This window comes from Petromyzon marinus, chromosome 20, assembly GCF_048934315.1.
Source record: "Petromyzon marinus isolate PM22_M1 ecotype Great Lakes invasive population chromosome 20, UKy_Petmar_22M1.pri1.0, whole genome shotgun sequence".
NCBI classification, from domain to species: domain Eukaryota; kingdom Metazoa; phylum Chordata; class Hyperoartia; order Petromyzontiformes; family Petromyzontidae; genus Petromyzon; species Petromyzon marinus.
In genome coordinates, this window is record NC_133686.1 from 1,438,674 (window position 1) to 1,454,618 (window position 15,945).

The following is a 15,945-nucleotide window of genomic DNA, read 5'->3' on the forward strand; positions in this document are numbered from 1 at the left end:
TGTCTGCTATGAAGTATGTCTGCTGTGAAGTATGTCTACCATGAAGTATGTCTGCTATGAAGTATGTCTGCTATGAAGAATGTCTGCTATGATGTCTGCTATGAAGTATGTCTGTTATGAAGTATGTCTGCTATGAAGTATGTCTGCTATGAAGTATGTCTGCTATGATGTCTACCATGAAGTATGTCTGCTATGAAGTATGTCTGCTATGAAGTATGTCTGCTATGAAGTATGTCTGCTATGAAGTATGTCTGCCGTGAAGTATGTCTGCTATGAAGTATGTCTGCTATGAAGTATGTCTGCCATGAAGTATGTCTGCTATGAAGTATGTCTGCTATGAAGTATGTCTGCTATGAAGTATGTCTACCATGAAGTATGTCTGCTATGAAGTATGTCTGCTATGCAGTATGTCTGCTATGATGTCTGCTATGATGTCTGCTATGAAGTATGTCTGCTATGAAGTATGTCTGCTATGAAGTATGTCTGCTATGAAGTATGTCTGCTATGATGTCTGCTATGAAGTATGTCTGCTGTGAAGTATGTCTACCATGAAGTATGTCTGCTATGAAGTATGTCTGCTATGATGTCTGCTGTGAAGTATGTCTGCTATGAAGTATGTCTGCTGTGAAGTATGTCTACCATGAAGTATGTCTGCTATGAAGTATGTCTGCTATGAAGAATGTCTGCTATGATGTCTGCTATGAAGTACGTCTGCTATGAAGTATGTCTGCTATGAAGTATGTCTGCTATGAAGTATGTCTGCTATGATGTCTACCATGAAGTATGTCTACCATGAAGTTTGTCTGCTATGAAGTATGTCTGCTATGAAGTATGTCTGCTATGAAGTATGTCTGCCGTGAAGTATGTCTGCTATGAAGTATGTCTGCTATGAAGTATGTCTGCCATGAAATATGTCTGCTATGAAGTATGTCTGCTATGACGTATGTCTACCATGAAGTATGTCTGCTATGAAGTATGTCTGCTATGATGTCTGCTATGAAGTATGTCTGCTATGAAGTATGTCTACCATGAAGTGTGTCTGCTATGATGTATGTCTGCTATGAAGTATGTCTGCTATGATGTCTGCTATGAAGTATGTCTGCTATGAAGTATGTCTGCTATGAAGTATGTCTGCTATGATGTCTGCTATGATGTATGTCTGCTATGAAGTATGTCTGCTATGAAGTATGTCTGCTATGAAGTATGTCTACCATGAAGTGTGTCTGCTATGAAGTGTGTCTGCTATGAAGTATGTCTGCTATGAAGTATGTCTACCATGAAGTATGTCTGCTATGATGTCTACCATGAAGTATGTCTACCATGAAGTATGTCTGCTATGAAGTATGTCTGCTATGAAGTATGTCTGCTATGAAGTATGTCTGCTATGAAGTATGTCTGCCGTGAAGTATGTCTGCTATGAAGTATGTCTGCTATGAAGTATGTCTGCCATGAAGTATGTCTGCTATGAAGTATGTCTGCTATGAAGTATGTCTGCTATGAAGTATGTCTACCATGAAGTATGTCTGCTATGAAGTAGGTCTGCTATGTAGTATGTCTGTTATGATGTCTGCTATGATGTCTGCTTTGAAGTATGTCTGCTATGATGTCTGCTATGAAGTATGTCTGCTGTGAAGTATGTCTACCATGAAGTATGTCTGCTATGAAGTATGTCTGCTATGATGTCTGCTGTGAAGTATGTCTGCTATGAAGTATGTCTGCTGTGAAGTATGTCTACCATGATGTATGTCTGCTATGAAGTATGTCTGCTATGAAGAATGTCTGCTATGATGTCTGCTATGAAGTATGTCTGTTATGAAGTATGTCTGCTATGAAGTATGTCTGCTATGAAGTATGTCTGCTATGATGTCTACCATGAAGTATGTCTACCATGAAGTATGTCTGCTATGAAGTATGTCTGCTATGAAGTATGTCTGCTATGAAGTATGTCTGCTATGAAGTATGTCTGCCGTGAAGTATGTCTGCTATGAAGTATGTCTGCTATGAAGTATGTCTGCCATGAAGTATGTCTGCTATGAAGTATGTCTGCTATGAAGTATGTCTGCTATGAAGTATGTCTACCATGAAGTATGTCTGCTATGAAGTATGTCTGCTATGCAGTATGTCTGCTATGATGTCTGCTATGATGTCTGCTATGAAGTATGTCTGCTATGAAGTATGTCTGCTATGAAGTATGTCTGCTATGAAGTATGTCTGCTATGATGTCTGCTATGAAGTATGTCTGCTGTGAAGTATGTCTACCATGAAGTATGTCTGCTATGAAGTATGTCTGCTATGATGTCTGCTGTGAAGTATGTCTGCTATGAAGTATGTCTGCTGTGAAGTATGTCTACCATGAAGTATGTCTGCTATGAAGTATGTCTGCTATGAAGAATGTCTGCTATGATGTCTGCTATGAAGTACGTCTGCTATGAAGTATGTCTGCTATGAAGTATGTCTGCTATGAAGTATGTCTGCTATGATGTCTACCATGAAGTATGTCTACCATGAAGTTTGTCTGCTATGAAGTATGTCTGCTATGAAGTATGTCTGCTATGAAGTATGTCTGCCGTGAAGTATGTCTGCTATGAAGTATGTCTGCCGTGAAGTATGTCTGCTATGAAGTATGTCTGCTATGAAGTATGTCTGCCATGAAGTATGTCTGCTATGAAGTATGTCTGCTATGACGTATGTCTACCATGAAGTATGTCTGCTATGAAGTATGTCTGCTATGATGTCTGCTATGAAGTATGTCTGCTATGAAGTATGTCTACCATGAAGTGTGTCTGCTATGATGTATGTCTGCTATGAAGTATGTCTGCTATGATGTCTGCTATGAAGTATGTCTGCTATGAAGTATGTCTGCTATGAAGTATGTCTGCTATGATGTCTGCTATGATGTATGTCTGCTATGAAGTATGTCTGCTATGAATTATGTCTGCTATGAAGTATGTCTACCATGAAGTGTGTCTGCTATGAAGTGTGTCTGCTATGAAGTATGTCTGCTATGAAGTATGTCTACCATGAAGTATGTCTGCTATGAAGTATGTCTGCTATGATGTCTGCTATGAAGTATGTCTGCTATGAAGTATGTCTGCTATGAAGTATGTCTGCCATGAAGTATGTCTACCATGAAGTATGTCTGCTATGAAGTATGTCTGCTATGATGTCTGCTATGAAGTATGTCTGCTATGAAGTATGTCTGCTATGATGTCTGCAATGAAGTATGTCTGCTATGAAGTATGTCTGCTATGATGTCTGCTATGAAGTATGTCTGCTATGAAGTATGTCTGCTATGATGTCTGCTATGAAGTATGTCTGCTATGAAGTATGTCTGCTATGAAGTATGTCTGCTATGAAGTATGTCTACCATGAAGTGTGTCTGCTATGAAGTGTATCTGCTATGAAGTATGTCTGCTATGAAGTATGTCTACCATGAAGTATGTCTGCTATGAAGTATGTCTGCTATGAGGTATGTCTGCTATGAAGTATGTCTACCATGAAGTATGTCTGCTATGAAGTATGTCTGCTATGAAGTATGTCTGCTATGAAGTATGTCTACCATGAAGTATGTCTGCTATGAAGTATGTCTGCTATGAAGTATGTCTGCTATGAAGTATGTCTGCTATGATGTCTGCTATGAAGTATGTCTACTATGAAGCATGTCTGCTATGATGTATGTCTGCTATGATGTTTGCTATGAAGTATGTCTGCTATGAAGTATGTCTACCATGAAGTATGTCTGCTATGATGTCTGCTATGAGGTATGTCTGCTGTGAAGTATGTCTGCCATGAAGTATGTCTGCTATGAAGTATGTCTGCTATGAAGTATATCTGCTATGAAGTATGTCTGCTATGAAGTATGTCTGCGTCACAAGAGCCGATTCCAATTGAGCTTGAAATCGCAGTGCGCGCCCGTGTGTGTACGTGCAGTCGTCTTCCGTGTATGTACACGTGTATGTGCACGTGTATGTGCACGTGTTCCGTGTACGTACGCGTGTGCACACGTGTTCCGTATATATGTGTGTGTGTGTACTGTGTTCTGTGTGCGCGCGCGTGTGAGTGTGCGCGTGTGCGCGTGTTCCACCTGTATCGATGGAGCGTTGTGGAAGATTTGCTGGTTTTTTCCAGGATGTTTCCGTTGCGCGTCGTGACTTTAAGATGTTCTCTCTTCATATTTTGTTTGTTGCGGTTGCACCCGACTCAAGAGCCGCATAGCTCACAGGGCTATACCTAATAAATGAAACTTGAAACTTGAGTGCCAGGTAGGTGGTGAGTGTTCCGCTGAGCGTGTGTGGTGGATGAGTGATATACGTAGCGAGTATGAGGACGATGAATTACCGCCCAAGAAAGTGACACCAAGTCTGATGACTCCTTTCTTCCGAGGGGGTCGTGACACAACCAGAGACCCCCAAAATCTGGGCGACCGCCCCGGGACCCGCGCTTTGGGGGACGCCACGGTGTCAGGGGGGTCGGGGGGGGCTACACGGCGTGAGTTTCCCCGTCCCCCCTATGGATGGAGAACATTCACAACCAACACAGAATCTATAAATTATTTCTTCTTGACTTAAAGCTTTCGTGACTGCAGAAATTCATATTCTTTGGGTCTTTCGGTAAATTCACGTAGATAGGTTCAAATACTTTTTTTTTATAAAAAACTACGACGTTTCGATCGCAACACAAGCGATCGTCATCAGGATGAAAAAATAGGGGGAAAGCTGGTGAGGCATCCTGTTTTAAAGGTTTAAAATGGGTGTAGCCCAAGGGTCATAGACGAAGTGGGCAGAGCTAGTGATGTTAATGTGAGAGATGAGCATGTTAATGTAAGATCACAGAGCGGCCTCTACGTGGAGATGGCTATGTTAATGTGAGAGATGAGCATGTTAATGTAAGATCACAGAGCGGCCTCTACGTGGAGGTGGCTATGTTAATGTGAGAGATGAGCATGTTAATGTAAGATCACAGAGCGGCCTCTACGTGGAGGTGGCTATGTTAATGTGAGAGATTGGCATGTTAATGTAAGATCACAGAGCGGCCTCTACGTGGAGGTGGCTATGTTAATGTGAGAGATTAGCATGTTAATGTAAGATCACAGAGCGGCCTCTACGTGGAGGTGGCTATGTTAATGTGAGAGATGAGCATGTTGATGTTAGATCACAGAGCGGCCTCTACGTGGAGGTGGCTATGTTAATGTGAGAGATTAGCATGTTAATGTAAGATCACAGAGCGGCCTCTACGTGGAGGTGGCTATTGTAATGTGAGAGATTAGCATGTTAATGTGAGATCACAGAGCGGCCTCTACGTGGAGGTGGCTATGTTAATTTGAGAGATTGGCATGTTAATGTAAGATCACAGAGCGGCCTCTACGTGGAGGTGGCTATGTAATGTGAGATTAGCATGTTAATGTGAGAGATGAGCATGTTGATGGGAGATTGCAGAGAAGCAACATCGAGCTTGGTAAGCGAGGTGGCCGAGTTAGTGTGAGAAATTTAACTTGTTAATGTAAAATCAGAGAGCCGAAAATAACAACTGACATCGGAAGGTGGTAGGATGGGAACATCACAGTCAGTTATGACTTAAACTGGTTGACAACATCCTTCCAATGATTGCTCAGTTTATACCCATCTTCTCGATTGAAGTTGTGTCTGTGTCTGTATATGTGGATGGCTTCATGAACAAATCTATGTTGATAGCCAGTGGGTTTGCAAAGTACCTTCGTCTTAGAGAAATCAATTTCGTGTGAGCCCACAGCCACGGCCGAGGTACTGGCCTTATGTTCACGAACACGGTCCGAGACATGTCGCATAGTTTCCCCAATGTAACTACTGCCGCAGACACAGCTTAGTTTGTAGACGCCGGGGTATTGTATGTCAGGGATCACATCCTTCACAGATGGGAGCAGATCACGAATTTTATGTACTATGCTAAATCGAACCTGGATCCTGTGTTTGCTCATGGTTTTGGAGATCTTTTTGGTGACCCCTGCTTTGTATGGCAAGGTGATGGTTTTCATCGGGTCCTCAGATGGTTCTTTCCCAACGGTTGGGGTGATATATTTATGGATTGTTTTTTTCTGAATATCCATTCATCTTGAGAGCTTGGTGTACGTGTTCCAGTTCACTGGCTAGGTGATGAAGGTCGGAAATACATCGAGCTCTATGGTGTAGAATTTTGATGAGGGAATTCTTCTGGGAAGGATGGTGCCTGGAGTCAGGTTTTAGGTAGCCATCCGTATGGGTGGCTTTGCTGCAGACAGAGTGTCCCATTGAGCCATCTAGTCTCTTTTCGATTAGATCCAAGAATGGTAGCTTGCCATCCTTTTCCACTTCCATGGTGAATTTGATGGCTGGCTGTATGGAATTGATGTGGTTGAGGAATTGGTTCAGAGCTGGTCGGCCATGTGGCCAAATGACGAACGTGTCATCTACGTATCTCTTCCACAAGGACGGACGTAGAGCGGATGCCTGTATTGCATCTGTCTCAAATTTTTTCCATGAAATTATTGTCTACCACTGGAGATGAGGGAGAGCCCATTGGGGTTTCTTCCACTTGTTTGTAGAAAGTTCCATTCCAGGTGAAGTAAGTGTTGGTGAGGCAGTGTCTAACCAGGGCCTTTACATCAGCATACAGTCCTTGTTGGACCAAATCTTAAATGATTGCAATGGTGTCAGGCACAGGAACTTTGGTAAACAAAGAGACTACATCGAAACTAACGAGCAAATCACCTGGAGATAGAGAGATGTCCTTAATTAACGATACCAAGTGAGCTGAGTTAATTACAACTGAGGTGGTCTTACCAGTGAATGGTTGTAAGGTCTCAGTCAGAAATCGGGCCAGTTTCTAGGTGTGTGAGTCAATGGTGGAGACGATGGGACGAAGGGGTGTCCCTTCTTTATGGATTATTTGTAAGCCATACAATCTTGGTGGTCTAGCAGCAGAGGGTTTAAGGAAAACCGCTTGGTTGGTTCGATTAAAGGTGTCGCATCGGTGATGATATTGTTGGTTTTCATAACGAGGCTGTTGGTAGGATCTCTTTTAAATCATTGTATAGCTACCATCATTAAGTAGGTCCTGAATTTTGTTATTGTATGTGGTTTTGTCCATAATGACTGTGGCATTGCCCTTGTCGGCTGAGATGATGACGATGTCATCTCTCTTTTTAATTGGGATAGCTCAAAGCGCTCAGCCTTACTGATGTTGCTAATAGATGTCTTAGCTTTTTTGAGGATTGCAGCGATTTCTGACCTTGCCACGTCTGCAGTGATGTGTCCCAAACCCTGCAGACGTGGCAAGATCGGAAATCGCTGCCATCGTCAAAAAGCTAAGACATCTATTAGCAACATCAGTAAGGCTGAGCGCTTTGAGCTTTCCCAATTAAAAAAGAGAGATGACATCGTCATACTCTCAGCCGACAAGGGCAATGCCACAGTCATCATAGACAAAACCACATACAATAACATAATTCAGGACCTACTTAATGATGGTAGCTATACGAAAATTTAAAGAGATCCCACCAACAGCCTCGTTACGAAAACCAATAATATCATCACCGATACGCCATCTTTAATCGAACCAACCAATCGGTTTTCCTTAAAACCCTCTGCTGCTAGACCACCCAGATTGTATGGCTTACAAAAAATCCATAAAGGGACACCCCTTCGTCCCATTGTCTCCACCATTGACTCACCCACCTACAAACTGGCCAGATTTCTGACTGAGACCTTACAACCATTCACTGGTAAGACCACCTCAGTTGTAATTAACTCAGCTCACTTGGTATTGTTAATTAAGGACATCTCACTATCTCCAGGTGATTTGCTCGTTAGTTTCGATGTGGTCTCTTTGTTTACCAAAGTTCCTGTGCCTGACACCATTGCAATCATTTAAGATTTGGTCCAACAAGGACTGAATGCTGATGTACCGGCCCTGGTTAGACACTGCCTCATCAACACTTACTTCACCTGGAATGGAACTTTCTAAAACAAGTTGAAGGTACCCCAATGGGTTCTTCCTTATCTCCAGTTGTAGCTAATGTTTTCATCGAAGAGATACGTAGATGACACGTTCGTCATCTGGCCACATGGCGACCAGCTCTGAACCAATTCCTCAACCACATCAATTCCATACAGCCAGCCATCAAATTCACCATGGAAGTGGAAAAGGATGGCAAGCTACCATTCTTGGATCTAATCGAAAAGAGACCAAATGGCTCAATGGGACACTGTCTACAGCAAAGCCACCCATACGGATGCCTACCTAAAACCTGACTCCAGGCACCATCCTTCCCAGAAGAATTCTATCATCAAAATTCTACACCATAGAGCTCGATGTATTTTCGTCCATCATCACCTAGCCAGTGAACTGGAACACGTACACCAAGCTCCCAAGATGAATGGATACTCAGACTACACAATCTGTAAAGCTATCACCCCAACCGTTGGGAAAGAACCATCTGAAGACCCAATCAAAACCATCACCTTGCCATACAAAGCAGGGGTCACCAAAACATCTCCAAAACCATGAGCAAACACAAGATCCAGGTTCGATTTAACACAGTACATAAAATTCGTGATCTGATTCCATCTGTGAAGGATGTGATCCCTGACATGCAATACCCTGGCGTCTACAAACTAAGCTGTGTCTGCGGCAGTAGTTACATTGGTGAAACTAAAGGACATGTCTAGGACCGTGTTCGTGAACATAAGGCAGATCTGAAACACGGTAGGACCAATACCTCGGCCGTGGCTGATCATTGTTTTAATGTGGTGAGCTCACACGAAATTGATTTCTCTAAGACGAAGTTACTTTGTAAACCCACAGGCTATCAACAAAGATTCGTTCATGAAGCCATCCACATATACAGACACTGACACAACTTCAATCGAGATGGGTATAAACTGAACAATCATTGGAAGGACGTTAGCAACCAGTTTAAGTCATAACTGACTGTGATGTTCCCATCCTATCACCTTCCAATGTCTGTTGTTATTTTCGGCTCTCTGATTTTACATTAACAAGTTAAATTTCTCACACTAACTCGGCCACCTCGCTTACCAAGCTCGATGTTGCTTCTCTGCGATCTCCCATTAACATGCTCATCTCTCACATCAACATGCTAATCTCTCACATTAACATCACTAGCCCCGCCCAATTCGTTAATGACCTTTGGGCTACATCCATTTAAACCTTTAAAACAGCCTGCGTCAGCAGCTTTCCTCCTCTTTTTTCCTCCTGATGACGACCGCTTGTGTTGTGATCGAAACGTCGTAGTTTTTTGTTATTTTATTTGAACCTATCTTCGTGACTTTACCGAAAGACTCAAAGAATATAAAAATATTTCTTCTTTCACCATGTAAGGCTCATCGAGCTATAAAGGATTTTTTTTTCAGAAGCGACCTGGCCACAAATGATAGCTCAACGAGGTGGCCTGATCATCGTGTGGAAATGTAAAGCAGCCAAATACCCTAAACGCGCGTTGATTGTAAGCGTGGAGGGAAAAACTGGAGGACCCGGAGAAAAATCCTACGCGACCACGGGAACAGAGACACGCACACTATACATATACAGCAGCAGGCGTCAGGGTCGGGATCGAACCCACGACCTCCTGTATACCAGGCGAGGTAGTTAACATCTCCTAGCCACTGTGACACCCGAGTCGGGAGTCGAACCCAGGTACTTTTTGCGCCGAGGACACGAGCTGTGGAGCGCGGGCGACCCGCTCGACACACGTAGTACACACGTGTGTATTACTACACACGTGTGTACTACGTGACCTGGACCTGTGGTGGATGTTCAGGTAGCCTGGCTCAGTGGGTTGTGGATGCTGTGCATCATCGGGCACACGTGAAGGGCGCGCCTCGTGTTCTCTCTCTCCCTGCCGCAGTTGTAAAACACCGCGACTCGCACGGAGGGAGAGAGAGATGCGTGGAGAGAGAGAGAGGCGAAGCTAAATCTCCTCCGGCACAGTATTTCACCAGGGGTGAAATCTTACGACAGTTCAAGTAAGAGAAGAAGGGGGCGAAGAGACGCCGTGTGGGTGATGGGCTATGGGTGCAGCGGGTGTGTGGGTGGCGGTGGGCGTGGAATTGAGCGAGGGGGGGGGGGAGAATTTATCGACGACGCTAGAAGTACACCGTGTTCCAGATTGCACTCAGACGAGGGCACGAAGCCAAATGTCCCCCATGCAGCCTGCGCAGTCTATCGGGGGCAAGTGCTGTGAACGAGCAACCAGCGAGGGAGGTCAGCGTGGCGGGGTTGGTGTGGCCAGGATTCCGCCCGGCCGCCTTTGTATCGTTCAGCGTGTGCCGTGCTGGCTGCTGTGTTCAAGCTCACACCGCACGAGGGCTTCTCCTCTGGCCGAGTCGACCTAGGGAAGACCCAGGACCGGTTCAGATAAATCGTCACTGGTTTTGGTCACGAGCGAGAATCGAACTCAGTTCACTGGGTTCAAAGCGCAATGCGGCCGGACGTGGTGTTGGCTATAACAGCACTTGCCCAACAGCATGTGCAGGCTACACGGGGACCTTTGCCTTTGCTTGTAACGTCTACGTGTCGTGCGTAACGCGTTAGGAACCTGAGCGACTCGAGTTCGATTCCGGTTCACGGCCAACATCAGTGGCGAGGATGACATCCTGAATCGGTCCTGAGCCTCCGCCGTATCGATCGATTACGCTGTTAAGTGAGTGTCCCGTGCGGGCGTGTACTCGATTATGTTGTAATCGATTGTATTGTAATCGATTGTGTTGGGGAGACAAAAGTGGCAGGGGGCGTGGTTATGGCAACACCACCCCTCGTGCGCAGTGCTATTCTAATCTACTAAACTAAACTATGTTTTACGTTACCAGCTATCCAGCTCGTAATCAAAAGAGACCTGGCCACAAAGTGGCTTATCATGTGGACATTGTTAGCAGCCAACGACTCTAAACGCGTGCTGATTCTAAATGTGGAGGGGAAAAACCGGAGCACCGGGAGAAAAATCCTCGCGACTACGGAGAGAAAGGTCACCACAAGCTCCAAATACACAGCAGCAGCAGGCGTCAAGGTCGGGATCGAACCCACGAGCTCCTGCGTACCAGGCGAGACAGTTAACATCTCCTAACCACCTGCGTTTGATAGGAGACTCGGACCTTCCTTGAAGCCCTCAAGCAGCCTCCTCCATCATCCCGGCAGCAGCGTGCAGCTTCCACCAATCACAGGATGGATGGGTAGAGGTCCCCCCCAGCCCCCACCCCCCTTCACCACGTGCTTCCTCCACGATCCCTGCACGAGACCCAGAGCTCCGCCGAGCGGCCGGCCACAAACAGGGCCCACGTTGCATTCAGGTTGAACCTGAAGCGAAAGAAAATGGGATTCCGAGTAAGTGGTGTGCATCATCACAGCACGCGTGTGTACCACGTGACCTGCACCTGTGGTGGATGTTCAGATCGTCTAGCTCAGTGGCAAGGTGATGCTGTGCATCATCACAGCACGCGTGTGTACCACGTGACCTGCACCTGTGGTGGATGTTCAGATCGCCTGGCTCAGTGGCTAGGTGATGCTGTGCATCATCACAGCACGCGTGTGTACCACGTGACCTGTACCTGTGGTGGATGTTCAGATCGCCTAGCTCAGTGGCTAGGTGATGCTGTGCATCATCACAGCACGCGTGTGTACCACGTGACCTGTACCTGTGGTGGATGTTCAGATCGCCTAGCTCAGTGGCTAGGTGATGCTGTGCATCATCACAGCACGCGTGTGTACTCCGTGACAAGCGGCCAGCTACAAACGGGGCCCACGTAGCATTCAGGTTGAACGTGCAACGAACGTAACTTGGATTCCGAGTGAGGCGCTGGGTTACGACTCCAGCTCGTTCGTAATTGCAGCTGCAGGAGTGGTTACGCGTACACCGATTCCCGAGTACACATCTTCACCACCATCATCACACACCTGCTCTCTTGTCTCTGCACTGGCTACTCAGTCAGGTATCGCGTGGACTCTACCATCCTGCTGCTGCTGATCTACAAGGGCTCTCAGTGGTGTCGCTCCCCGATATCTGCAGGAACTGATCCACGTTTAGTCTCTAGCGAGGGTCCTGAGACCTTCGGATCGCCGTCTGCTAAGGACTCCAAGGTCAAGGCTCTGTCCCTGCAGGACTGATGGGGACGTTGCTAGTGCAGCTCCCAGGCTATGGGGCAGAGCGCTATGCCTTTGTTAATAAGTCAATCAGAGTCGTTCGAGTTGTTTAAGCACGATCTTGAAAATTCAAGCTTTGAAGCTTTCGTGACTGCAAGGATCCATACTCTTTGGTTCTATTCGGTTAAGTCACGTAGGTAAAAATTAAAACAACAAAAATCACGACGTTTCGGCCACAACACAAGCGACCTTCATCAGGTGAAGGGACCAGACTGTCTCGAGGACAGCGCTGGAATGAACACAGCCAAGCTCAGACCACGGCCTTTAAGCTGTGTGAGAGTAATTAAGGTGCCTTGACAAAGGAATAAGCATAAAAATTTGCATTTTAATAGGCGGACTTAGCATGATGAAAGGTATGGAGGGGGTCGACCTGTGCAGGCTGGCAAGGGGGCACGGCAGCGTCCACGCGCTGGTGGTGTGAAAAGGGGATTTTAAGCTGCGAAAGATTGGGGTACCACTACTTGAAAAATATACTGTACCATTGAAAAATTAGTTTAATGTTTGGTTCGATTTAGAACATCTTTCCAATGGTTGCTTAATTTGAAACACAATTTCAACCGAGAAGATGGTTTCAAATTAAGCAACCATTGGAAAAATGTTCTAAATCGAACCAAACATTAAACTAATTTTTCAATGGTACAGTATATTTTTCAAGTAGTGGTACCCCAAAATTTCGCAGCTTAAAATCCCCTTTTCACACCACCAGCGTGTGGACGCTGCCGTGCCCCCTCGCCGGCCTGCACAGGTCGACCCCCTCCCTACCTTTCATCATGCTAAGTCCGCCTATTAAAAATGCAAATATTTATCCTAATTCATTTGTCAAGGCACCTTAATTACTCTCACACAGCTTAAAGGTCGCGGTCTGAGCTTGGCTGTGTTTCACTCCAGCGCTGTCCTCGAGGCAGTCTGGTCCCTTCACCTGATGAAGGTCGCTTGTGTTGTGGCCGAAACGTCGTGATTTTTGTTGTTTTATTTTTTACCTACGTGACTTTACCGAATAGAACCAAAGAGTAACGATCTTAAAAACTCACCTCTGTAAACTGGCCTTTACCCTCCGCCTAGTCTTGGCTGTTCAACCTGGTTTGGAATGGGCGGGTGAGAGGGTGGGTGAGAGGGTGTGTGGGTGCGTGAGCGAGTGAGTGGGTGAGTGAGTGGGTAAATTGGCCTTTACCCCTCAGTTCTAGCCGTTAACCTTTTTGGTTTCATAATTTCCACACACGGGGGCGAATTGGTGGCATCTCCGGTTTAAATGCGACATATAAATGTAAATTATTATTATGTTTAAAAGGCGAATGCAATAGGAGTGACAATTATACAAATAATAATAACAAAATACCGCAGACGAGTCAATGTTTCCTTCGCATATCCATCTCGCCACAAATGACAAAAAAAACCTCCCCTCTCCTTTTATACGACCCAGCGGCCGCGCGGCCTTCTGGGAGTGAATAATTTCAGCACCATTGATTCGGTGCAAGCAGGCAAACTCTCTGGGACCGGTTTCGACATTCGGTGTTTCACCAGGCAGCGTCATTGCTGATTGTGAATTTCCAGACGTTAAAGATATAGTTTCTAAATAACAAACATGTGTTATATAAATGAAACCGCGAATATGATTTAAAAATTTCCCTGTCTCGCTAAATGAGAGAGCAGCGCCACCTCGCGACTTATGTATCTGGAAACTACTCAACAATGTTTTATTTCATCAGGTACGGTCCTCTGAGTTAAGTAGCGCTTTTTCAGAAGCGACCTGGCCACAAATGAAAGCTCAACGAAGTGGCTTATCACGTGGACATTTATAACAGCCAAATACACGAAACCGCATGTTTAGAAAAATCCACGCGACCAACAGGGGAGAGAGACATGCAAACTCCAAATATCCAGCAGGCGTCAGGGTCGGGATTGAACCCACGACCTCCTCCTGTATACCAGGCGAGGTAATTGACATCTCCTAGCCACCGTGGCGCCCCGCAAGTCGGCCCATCGGCCAGGAGTTACCTCCACGCGACTTTCTAGCTGGCACGTGACAGCGGGCAGCCGGGCAGAGTGGTGTCTGGACACGTGGGGTGGCCTGAAATGGTAGCGAGGGGTTGGTGGATCACCCAGTGTTGTGACCCCCCTCCCCCATCCCCTGACATCTTCTCGTAAGCGTCGAGGAAGATCCGTCGGAAGAATGCAGTACAGCAAAGTGTGGACTAATTTCCATTTGTTTTTTTCCCTATGGGATAGCGTGTTTCTCCCTCGCACGCGTGGGATTTCTGAGGTGTCCCGCGGTTTCCTCCCGCACGTATTCATCATCACTCAGTAACTGACTGTGCAGCGGTGTGCGACTCAGTTCGCATGAATGTTGCCGCGATATAAACACAGATTATTATTAGTATTCAAAAGGGAGGGGGCTAGATCCATGTAGGACTGTATGCCAAGCGAGCGAGTGACTTTGGAGTCGGGGAATTCCCACCGGCGTGGAGGCATCGATGTACCGATCAACGACTCCACCACGAGGTGGCGCTAGGAATACACGAAACAAGCAAACAGGACAACCTACCAACTCAACTATCTCCCCACCCACCTCGATATATTCCCACCTATCTCACTACACACCCACCTACGTATATTCCCACCAACCTCCCTATATTCCTCCTCGCCCACCTCGCTATCTTCTTACCCACCCAGCTCCCCGTGTTCCTACCCACCCACCAACCTACTACCCTACCCACCCACCTATCATCCTACCCACCCACCTCGCTATGTATATGAGATCATTCAAATACCAGAAGTGAGAGAGAGGGCGCCGTGACTCAGCGATGCTTGACACGAGCGTTTATTGGGAGATGCTGAGTGCACGGAGTCGGAGCCACGGACTGGTACGCATGAGCACGCGTGAGCACGCGCGAGCGAGCGATGAAAGCTCTCACAGTGAAGAGTGAATCGACAGTGAAAAGGAGGGCCGGCAGAGGTTGGGGTTAGGGATAGCGGTGGGGATTGGGTGTGATTGGCTGGCCAGTGTGGTTAGGGTTAGGGTCTGGTTGGTTAGTGTGGTTAGGGCTAGGGTCTGGTTGGGTCCGTGCGAGTCTACGGATCTCACTGCACTAGAAAACCCGGCTTAACCGCGGTTGGTGGTTTCGAGTGGCTGAAAACCCGGGTCTGGAGTCCAAGATCTCAGCGGTCCCAACTCGCCGGCGGGCCGTGCCACTCCGCGTGGTCGCTGCTGATTCTCTCAGCGGCGCTCGGGCGTTACTCGCGCCAGGCACGGAACTCGTGGCCTCCTTCGTTGCTGCCACCGATCCAGAGGGAGTCCATGGGCACGGGACCGCATCATCCAAGCCGTCGGGGTTTAACACCCCTTAACGGTGAAACAACAACAACAACAGCGGCATCAGCGACAAACCAAACAAACAAGCTGTTAAAAAAAATAAATCACATCGATAACACGGCGTCTTTGATAAGAATAACTTCAAATGGCGATCAGGCACTGGCGTTTCGATTTAAAGGGTCGTTCGTACATTTTGACGCCACTCACATGAAATACTCTCCGTTCCCCATCCGCCACGCGTGACATAAAATATATATTCGCTCCCAACGTCTGTCGTCCGGCCAGTGACAATTTGGTTTTGTTCACCATCGCCGGTTGTTTGTGCTCATGAGCATCACTTCCCGGTGCATGAAGCGACTAAGAATGCCAAGTCGTCTGGTGGCCATGCTGAGACCATCGACTTACAAGCCACGCTACGTGAGCCCGATGGGAGCCTGTGGGAGCCTGTGGGTCTGTGTGTGAGTCTA